The 10,624-nt window shown below is 33.4% G+C and overlaps 1 pseudogene; it reads left to right on the forward strand.

The window, feature by feature from the left end:
* Nucleotides 1–2,966: 2,966 nt before the first annotated feature.
* LOC136229684 (ethylene-responsive transcription factor CRF3-like) lies at nucleotides 2,967–7,919 on the forward strand (annotated as a pseudogene).
* Nucleotides 7,920–10,624: the final 2,705 nt, after the last annotated feature.

The following is a 10,624-nucleotide window of genomic DNA, read 5'->3' on the forward strand; positions in this document are numbered from 1 at the left end:
AGATAGGTTGTTCGGTGTTGTTTTTCCAAGAATGCTAACCTAATTGAATGGCTTCTGAACTTTCTTTATACTTTATACTCCACGTTTACTAAAATATATTTTTTTTAATCAAATTTTTAAGTAAAATCAAGTTAATACTCCGTGTTTTTATTATCAAAAAAAAAAAAAAACTCCGTGTTTATTATAATAGATATCATTGTTGTTAGTGGTATATTATCATTGTTGTTAGCTGTTTGTTGTTTGTTATTGACTAATTAATTATTAGTTTTTGATAAAGTTAGTATTAGTATGTAAAATGTCTAATATAAACATACTTTAAATTAATCAATAAATAAATTATAAAAATAAAAATTACAATACAAAAATTAATAAAAATAATTTAAATGACTAATAAAAATTAAAAATAATAATATACTGAATGGAATTAGACTTTTTTCTTTTAACAACAATATTATAGAGATAGAAATAACGTTAAAAAAAGAAATGCGTTTTGTGGAAATAAAAAATAATAATTTTACCATATTAAATAAATACAAACAAATGTTCATGAAAAAACTCTAAAAAAGGCTTTTCATGAAAAGGTTTAAAATGCTACCGGTTCTATAAAAAAATATTAAAAGTTGTTGTATTTTTTTTTATCTTAATGGAGGGGACGAAACCCCGGAGCACAACAAAGAACAAGCTAAGTGATACTAGTCATCCTAGGAAGACAAGTACCACAAATATCAGAAAATAAGATATCCAGGATGCCTGCAGGGGGCACCTCACACTCGTGAAGACCCAGGGGTAAACTTTCTGCGTAATTCGCCATCCAGTCCGTGGCACGGTTACCTTCGCGGAGAACATGAATCAACCTAACCTCTTCCCAATCATGTCTTAACAATCTTTGACACTCATCAATCAGCCAAAAGAACATATGCCTATGATCCTTACCATTCTTCACCAAATCCACAACCATAAGCGAGTCCATTTCGAATACAACTCTACGGAAATGTTTATCCCAAGCAAACTTCAACCCGAAGTACAGACCCCATAGCTCCGCAAGCACAGCACTGCAAATACCTAAGTTAACAGCGAACCCTCGTACCCAAACTCCATTGTCATTCCGAGCAACGCCCCCTGCAGCTGCCGGACCTGGGGCTCCATTACAAGCGCCATCACTATTCACCTTGATCCAACCCTTCGACGGGGCCTTCTAACTAACCATGATAGTCCTTCTACTTCTATTTCTCATGCGCTGCTCATCTAAAAAGGCTTTCTGACACTCCCCAGCTTTACCATATACAAATTCCAGCTTATTTCGACAAACAGCAGTATCCGGATCGAACACCGCCAAACATCTCCACCGCTACAGCCACCAGATGGTGTAGACAAACACGGTACTCCAGCCTATACCATGCCAAATCCCCTTTTTACTGAGACCAGCTAACAACCAAGAACTAAGATCAGCGCGACAAAACTTAATCCAATCCGCAACAGGTATCAGGATCCGCCAAAGCCCCACAGCCTCACTACAGTCCCTCAAAACTAGGGATGGCAACGGGTACTCTACCCACGGGTACCCGGCACTATCCGACCCTAATGGGACTATCCGTACCCTGTATAAAAGGGTATGGGACGGGTATGGGATCAAAACCATTACCCGTTAGGGTAATGGGACGGGTATGGAAAGACCCCCTAGGGTACCCGTTACCCGTCATAACTTTTTTATATATTAAAAAGTGTTATTGTGTTTTAGATGTAAGATGTGAGATTTCAACACCAGCCTTTTGTTCTTCGACCATTAAGCGATACCACTAAGCTACTTTATTTTTATTGATTAAGATTCAATTTGTTCAATTTTTAGATGGATGATTTATTAAATTTATGCTTTGTTAAATTTGTAATATTTTTTATTTTATTTATTGATTCTTAACGGGTAAGGGTACCCGCGGGTACCCATGAATTAAATGGTACGGGTATGGGATGCAAAACATATACCCGTTAGGGTAATGGGAAGGGTACGGGTAGTTAAAAAATAAACGGGTATGGGTATGGGATTGGCACTACCCGCGGGTACCCTACCCGTTGCCATCCCTACTCAAAACGTGCAATAATGACTTTGACAAACCGCATGCTAAGCACACATCAGACTCGCTCAGATGTCTCGCCATCCGAACCGCATTAACCAAAACAGCTTCATACATTAGTAACCAAATAAAGTATTTCAATCTCTCCGGGATTTGCAAATTCCAAATCATCTTCCAATTCTTAGTATGCATCAAATCCCTCCCTGGACTTGGGTTAAACTAAACGCAGATTTGACGCTAAACATACCTGAACTAGTGAGCCGCCGCCTCCAGGAATCTTGCTGCTCGTCGTCAGGAAAAACGACCATTGATGCCAGATGAAGCAAAGTAGAGCTCGGAATCAGACCATGAAGCATCTCCCAATCCCATCCCCCTTCCCTCCTCCAATAGGAAGCTATAGATCTACCTCTAATAGTCTCAGGAATCACTGAAATACAATTTTCCTCAAGAGTGCTATCCCCCACCCATCTATCAGTCCAGAATTTCGTTGAAGTACCATTCCCGACGAGCCTTTCAAGCACACGATTCAATAAAACTGAACCTTGCACAATGCTCTTCCAAACATGACTAGAATTTTGCTTAGCACGAATCTCCTTAAGATCAGACGTACCTCTCATATACCTGTTCCTCAAAACTTGAACCCAAAGGGTCGAATCTTCAGTGATTAACCTCCAACCAAGCTTCGCCACCGTAGCCAAATTAAACTCCCGCGTGGGGCGAATTCCTAGGCCACCCCAACATCTTGGCCGACACACAATGCCCCATCGGACAAGGCGAATTTTACGCCGGGTACCCTAAAAGTTGTTGTATAAAACCTAACCAAATATTATATTTTTGTGATTTGAAGTAAAACGGTAAATGCTGCTATGAAAAGCTAAAACAAATACTTCTAAGAAAATGACTTTTGGACGTTCTTATATGGGTTTGAATTATGATGCCGATATTAAAGTCTTGTGTAAGTAAAACTTTTTTTAAAACTCCTCCATAGCTTTTAAGGCTTTTCCTGAATCTGGACTCGATAAACCTTTCTTACTAACTTTTGATAACAAGAAAAAGAAAGAAAAAAAACTATAAATCTAAAAATATTATAAGCATATTTACATCCATTTTTTTTAAAGTATTAATTAAAATCTCAACATAAAGGTAAGATTGGTGTGCATATATATATATACACTAGCTTCATTTTTCAACATATAAATATTGAAATTTTATTTGTAATTCACTGTGTGAGTGCGGATCTCAGTCTTAATTATAAAAATCTTTAAATTCCGAATCTAAAAACGGATTGAAATAAATCTAAATGGGTATTATCAAATTTTTAAAAAATATGCAAAGGGTACTTTATAATTTTAGGAAAAGTATATAGCATCACGAAGAACTGATAACTCAATCCAATAATGATAGTTACGACCTCCCATCATCATTCGAGATTGAAGTGACTGATTTTCAAAATCAACATCATTCTAAAAAGTATTGGTAACACTTTGGGCATCCTCTAATCTAACATCACGCAGAATATCATTAATGTATGTTTGCTGAATTATTAGTAAAGGTGCTTCCAAACTAGATAAGTCCACGGCTAAAAAGAATTTAGCTTATCCCATATCCTTAACGATAAAAGTTGTGGATTTAACTTCAAGAATCAATACTTCTAACGTTCTTGAAATTAAAACATCATCCACATATTCTATAAAAGTTAGAAAACAATCTCTTCCCTATTTCATGAAAAGGAAATGTTCATATTCCATCGACACATAATCTATTTTAATCCATGCAAACTTTTACGAACTTTGCAAACTTCTCATTGGGATGTTTTTAGATAATTTTGATGTGGTTCCATGTAAAGATCTTCATTAATATGCACATGTAAACAAGTATTATTGATGTCTACTTGATGACTAAGCTCATGGTATGATTACATTCTAAAGCTATAAATTCTTTTTGCATTGTTTGAACCTTAGCATCAGTCTTTGCCTCAACATAAAACATTGGTTCGTGATTAGTGCTTGCTTCCATCATATGACTTCCCTCGTTAAGTCCATGAGTAATGAAGTAGCCATGACCATATTCCAAAGAAACTATCTACGAACTTTTACGCTAGAAATTCCACGTACATCGATCCTTATAGAACTTTCAAGGAAATAATCGCAATGGGCCAAAATTTTATACGGTATAATGACAGCACAAGACCTGCTAAATATGTGTAGAGCAACATAGACAAATTACACGAGTGAGTTGCAAGGTTAATAAAGTTCGACTAACAACGATCAAAAGATTTTGTATGCCCAATTAAGCTTAGCATTTCAATTGAGATTGAGATTAGGTAAATAATACTAAACTTGGATTACTACCAGAGTCAGTTCTGATATTTTATCAGTCCTAATTAAAATAAGAGATAAATGCTTCTTAATTAATAAAATTTGTACTTAATATCAAATATTTGGGACATTTTTAGGTCCGAATGAGTATTATAATACATTTATGAGAAGAAATATATATATATATATATATATATATATATATATATAAACAAATTAGCCCCTCAATCTTAGGTTTTAGGCGGTTGCCACCCCAGCCTATGCTAGGACTGACCTTATCACTACAATGCATATATTTTGTTTATAGATAAATCATATATTATGTTTTACCATATAAAATATTATATATACGCGCAATAAATGAATTGTTTATACAGAATCATTTTACCTTTTGTTCTTGAACCTAATAGCTCTTTCTCATAAATATTGTATGCATTTTCAAAGCTACAATTACTGATACCGTACAGAATGATATCGACATGTGGCATCTTAGGAACCCTAGGATCAATCACCACGTGCAGGAACGAATCCAGAATTTTTATCGAGTGGGGGCAAATTATATATATATATATAGAGTGTAAAATACTTCAATCAACAATTTTGTTTGAATGAACTCCAATCACTAATTAATCGCTAACAAATCATTAATTATATAAAAAAAATAATTGGCTTACACATTTTCAGCCCCAAATTTATCCAAAACAAAAGTTGATCCTTATATTTCCAAAATGTGATATTAACTCTTTATACTTGCTCAAAGTGACATATTTAACCTCTATAATCCTACGTGGCACAACACGTGCAATCTAAACAAAAAATAGGGCATAAGTCTAATAAAATTTATAAAAAAACAAATATTTATATATATTCCATTTCTCTACTGCCTTCTCCTTTCTTCCTTCTCTCTCCACAGTGTGTCCCCTCAACTCCGATTATCAAGAATAAAATTAGGGATATGGTGTAAAAATACTCCTAATATTTATCACCACGAGCAATTTTACCCATAACGTTGGCAGCTAAGAGCAATTTTGTCCCCAACATTGGCAAATTTAATCAATTTTAGACATTATTATAAAACATATATATTTTATTCCTTGTTTTTTGTTTCTCAAATTGACCAATTTGTCAATATTATGGATAAAATTGCTCTTAGCTGGCAACTTTAGAGATAAAATTACTTCATTTTAGACGTTAGGGGTAAAATTGTTCCCATTTGTAAACGTTAGAGATATTTTTACACCCTATCTTTAGAAATAAAATTTAAGATTTTACAAAAAAAAAAAATTCCCAACACATTAACCAAGCCCATATTATTCACAAAAACAAAATGCTAGCCAAGAGAAAAAAGAATAAAACAATGAAAAGTGTAGAATTTAAAATTTGGAAAAGTAAAAAAGTAAACCTTGTAGTTTTGGCCCATTTTCGAACTGCACCCCTGTGGTTTAAAAGTTTGCAAAGTGGTACCATGTACTTCATTCCGTTAGCAAACACATACCAAATTGACTAACAGTGTTAAAAGTCAAAAGGAAAAGAGTTAATTTGGTCCTTATATTTATTTATTTTTATAAATTGACCCTCTTATTATCTAATTATTATAAACAAACCCCAAATAAAAAATAAAAATCAAATATACCATCTTCTCTATCTCTCTTTAATTTTTTTTTCCTTCTTTCTCTCCTCTCTCTTAATTTCTCTCTCTAAAATAAAACTAGCTTATTTTTATTTGAGTAAATTTTAAAAAAAACCCCTGTGGTTTCACTTTTTTGCCAAAAAAGGACTGTGGTTTTTTTCGTTTCAAATACAGGACTGTGGTTTATTCCGTTACACTATTTACGGATTTGGTGAAGATGCCGTTAATTTGCTGACGTGGCTGAAGGGCAATTATGGGTTTTTAAAAAAATTAGGGTAAATTTTAAAAAAAAGACATGTGGTTTTACTTTTTGCAGAAAAAAGACTATGGTTTTTTTTCTTTTCAAATACAGGACTGTGATTTATTCTTTACACTATTTACGGATTTGGTGAAGATGTCGTTTATTTGCTAACGTGGCTGAAGAGTAAATATGGATTTTTAAAAAAATTGATCAATAAATTTTTTATAACTATTTTGGGTCTACAATATTTACCGATGAATTTTTTATAACTATTTTGTGGCTACAATATTGACTATAAAATCTCACATGAGCGCAATCTCACATGGTTGTTCAAGGCCTTTTATAGTCAATTTTTTTAAAAAACTCATATTTGCCCTTCAGCCACGTCTGTAAATAAACGACATCTTCACCAAATCCGTAAATAGTGTAATGGAATAAATCACAGTCCTGTATTTGAAAAGAAAAAAACCGCAATCCTTTTTCTGCAAAAAAGTGAAACCACGGGGTTTTTTTTTAAAAAATTTATCCCAATTTTTTTAAAAACCCATAATTGCCCTTCAGCCACGTCAGCAAATTAACGGCATCTTCACCAAATCCGTAAATAGTGTAACGGAATAAACCACAGTCATGTATTTGAAACGAAAAAAACCACAGTCCTTTTTTGGCAAAAAAGTGAAACCACAGGGTCTTTTTTGAAATTTACCCTTTTTATTTTAATGAGATTAGTATTGAGGCTAGTTGTAAAGAGAGTGTTGCAGTGGTTTCTGGCGGTGGTGGAAGAAAAAGAGTGGCTACTAATTTTCCGGCGAATCAACGGCCACTTAAAGTTGGGGGAGTTGTTAACCAGAGTAATAGTAGTAGTAATGGGAGAAAGTTTAGAGGAGTACGACAACGGCCTTGGGGAAAATGGGCGGCTGAGATTCGAGATCCTGCAAGACGTGTACGGCTATGGTTGGGGACTTATGATACTGCTGAAGCTGCTATAGTGTATGATAGTGCTGCAATCAAACTTAGAGGACCTGATGCTTTAACTAATTTCATCACCCCACCGGAAAAACAAGAACTAGAGGAAGAAAAGCCAGAACCAGAGCCAGAACAGGAAGTTATCACCGCTGCTACTTCAACTTCCGGCTATGACTCCGATTCTCATTCTCAATCTCACTGTCACTCTGAAATGGCTTCTCCGAAATCTGTACTGAACTTCAGGAATCATTCGATTGAAGAAGCGGTGGACAAAGTAGAAAAGGGGAAAATAAAAATAGAGCCAGACTGTTTATTGGAGTTAGATTTACCATTATTAGAAGAGCCATATTTGGAAGAGTTTTTCAATTTTTCAAGTACAGGTCCATTTTTGTTCGATGACACAATCATAAACATTACAAGAAATTGAAGATTTCAGTGACATATTTGTTGACTTCCCCCAAGATTTTGGATCATTAAGTTCCATTTGCCAAGAAGAAGAAGATGACTTGTTTCAAGATTTATTCTTATCAGACCCGATTGTGTCACTTTGACAACGGAGAAACTTCTTTTCCTCATCGGTTTCCTTTCCGCCTTTTTCCTTGCCTATTTCACCGGCAAATTTTGTATCGGCGGCGACCACCACCAGAGTATTATATATATATATTATATATTTTATTTATTTGTTCAAATATCTCGGTTAAGAAGCTGGACCAAATTAAGAGAGAGAAATTAAGAGAGAGGAGAGAGAAAGAAGAAAAAAAAAAGAAATTAAAGAGAGATAGAGGAGATGGTATATTTGATTTTTATTTTTTATTTGGGGTTTGTTTATGATAATTAGATAATAAGAAGGTTAATTTATAAAAATTAATAAATATAAGGATCAAATTAACTCTTTTCCCTTTGACTTTTAACACCGTTAGTAAATTTGGTATGTGTTTGCTAACGGAATGAAGTACATGGTACAACTTTGTAAACTTTTAAACCACAGGGGTGCAGTTCGAAAATGGGCCAAACCACAATGTTTATTTTTGTACTTTTCCCTTTAAAATTTGATACAGTATGAATTAATAGGACTAAAAAAATATAAAAAACAAGATATTCTCTTTTCCTGTCTGCGCTCAACTATTTATGAGTTTGAATATTTTAATTTTAGGGAATTAGGGTTGGGTGGGGTTGAAGACGTGGCTATCACAGACATGCTTCGATTTTCGCTCTACTATTTACAGTTTTAATATTGTTTTTCTTATTTTTTTTTCTTTTCACTTAAAGGAACAACACCGGCTCATTGTTAAAAAAAAAACAAGAGAGAAAAAACAATATAAAAGTACAAGCTAAACTTCATCTTCTTCAACCTTAAAGCAAATAACCAGACTAACAATGGAGGGGGCAAATCTTCAAATCTGAAAAATTACTATGTAGGGTTTTTGAAACTTATAGATCTCAGTGGGGGCAAGTGCCCCCATTGCCCCCACTGTAGATCCGTCCCTGACCACGTGTCTTATAACAAGCCTTTAGATCTACTATGAAGCTTCCATGGAATGTTTCCTTTTCAATAGGAAACCCAAACGACTCATCGTCAAAGAGGACTCCTCCTAGAACCAGACTCCTAAAAGGATAAGGAATCATAACACACAAATGATTTCTAGAAGACAATGGACTCATCGAACTTTATAAATAGACATGTATAGCTAGATCCTACAGTACGTTAACTCAACAACTCATAACTAGTCTTTACTCTTCAATCCTTTCTAAAACACCTACTGACCATGCATCATAGCAAGTTCGTCGAACTCCAACCTCCTCTAACCCTTGGTTCTGTTTTACAAGTTCAATCAGGAAGAACCATCAAAACATTCGGACCCTCTATCCCGAGCTCATAAACACAGTTATGAATTACTATGCTTAATAGATATTTTAATTATAATATATATTTAATATAAACAAATAATTTTTTAAAATTATTGCATAGTGAATTGTAGAGGTCACATGAAAGTATGAACGTGCTTAAATTAAGTCTATCTCATATTGATTTGGCAATATCAATTCTATTTCGGAAGAGCATGCTAATTCTGTTTGGGCCGATTGAATTATAAAAGCCCATATCCTTTATCTAAAGCCCAAAAGCTTAATTTTGACATTAATCTATTCAAAAGCCGAGCTAAAATCAGAACCCGGGCTCAACGCATCTCTGAAAATAAACATCGTGATCAAATTCATGGGCTGGATGGGTGAGTCTAACTGGATATGACACGTAAATAGTTTTAAAAACCCAACTCGGTGTACACTATTTTCACATTGGGCTTAGACCGGGCTACAAGTTCGGATAAGGGAACGCTTCCCTCAACCATTAAAAGAAATGCTCCGCGAAGGAGGTGGCAAATTAAGGAAGCTAATTGGATCAATTACATGAATATCATAATTAAGTATCAAATTATAACTAAGTCATATCACCAAACTTAATTCTTAATATGCCATTATTTTCTATATATTATGATTTTATATCATAATTTTAAAAGTTTAGACTCCAATTCATAAATCATAAATCCTAGAAAATATATTCTAGACTTCTAATTTATAAATTCTAATCCTTAAAATATATTAAAAGTACTGATTTTACTAGTTTGATATAATCCAAAATTATGATTTGACATAGTTATAAATAGTTTTTAAAGAATGAATTTATGTGTAATTTTCCCAACCTAATTTCTAAGGTCAATCCAGCTCGTCTGGCTCAACTAATGTATTTAAATTAAAAAAATAAACTAAAAATAAACTATTATTATGAATGATAAAAATGAATCAAAGTCAAATTTAGTTAATTGTTTCCAGAAAACTCAACAAACACAATCTTCAACAAAAACATATATATATATATATATATATATATATATATATATATATAAAAGAGGCCAGGCGGGACTGATACGTATTTTTGAGATAAATTCTAAACTCAAATATAATGTTGGGAAAAGTACAAAAAAAAAAAAAAAATGTTTGTGGTTTGCCCAATTTGCAAACAGAGGCATGTGGTTTAAAAGTTCACAAATAAAGGTCTGTGGTATATTTTATGTGGAAAACAAAGTATTACAATTATACAGTTGAGTTCTGATTACAACTAAATACATTTTTATCTTAAAAAAATATTCTTACATATCAGCAAAACATAACCTCCGAAAAAAACAACTTCCTAAATCGAAACAATAAATAATATGGTGGAATTTCACGTTTTTTACTAATCTGACAGTTTACGAACTAAAGTGATATTTAAGGGCATTTTACATAGTTGTAATTTGATTTTTGGATCTATGTTTTGTCAATATGTAAATGTAATTGATAAAAAAAATTAAAAAACGCTCTTATTGTCATCAATTACTTAAAAGTTTAATTTTATATACTTTGTTTT

This window comes from Euphorbia lathyris, chromosome 5, assembly GCF_963576675.1.
Source record: "Euphorbia lathyris chromosome 5, ddEupLath1.1, whole genome shotgun sequence".
Taxonomy (NCBI): domain Eukaryota; kingdom Viridiplantae; phylum Streptophyta; class Magnoliopsida; order Malpighiales; family Euphorbiaceae; genus Euphorbia; species Euphorbia lathyris.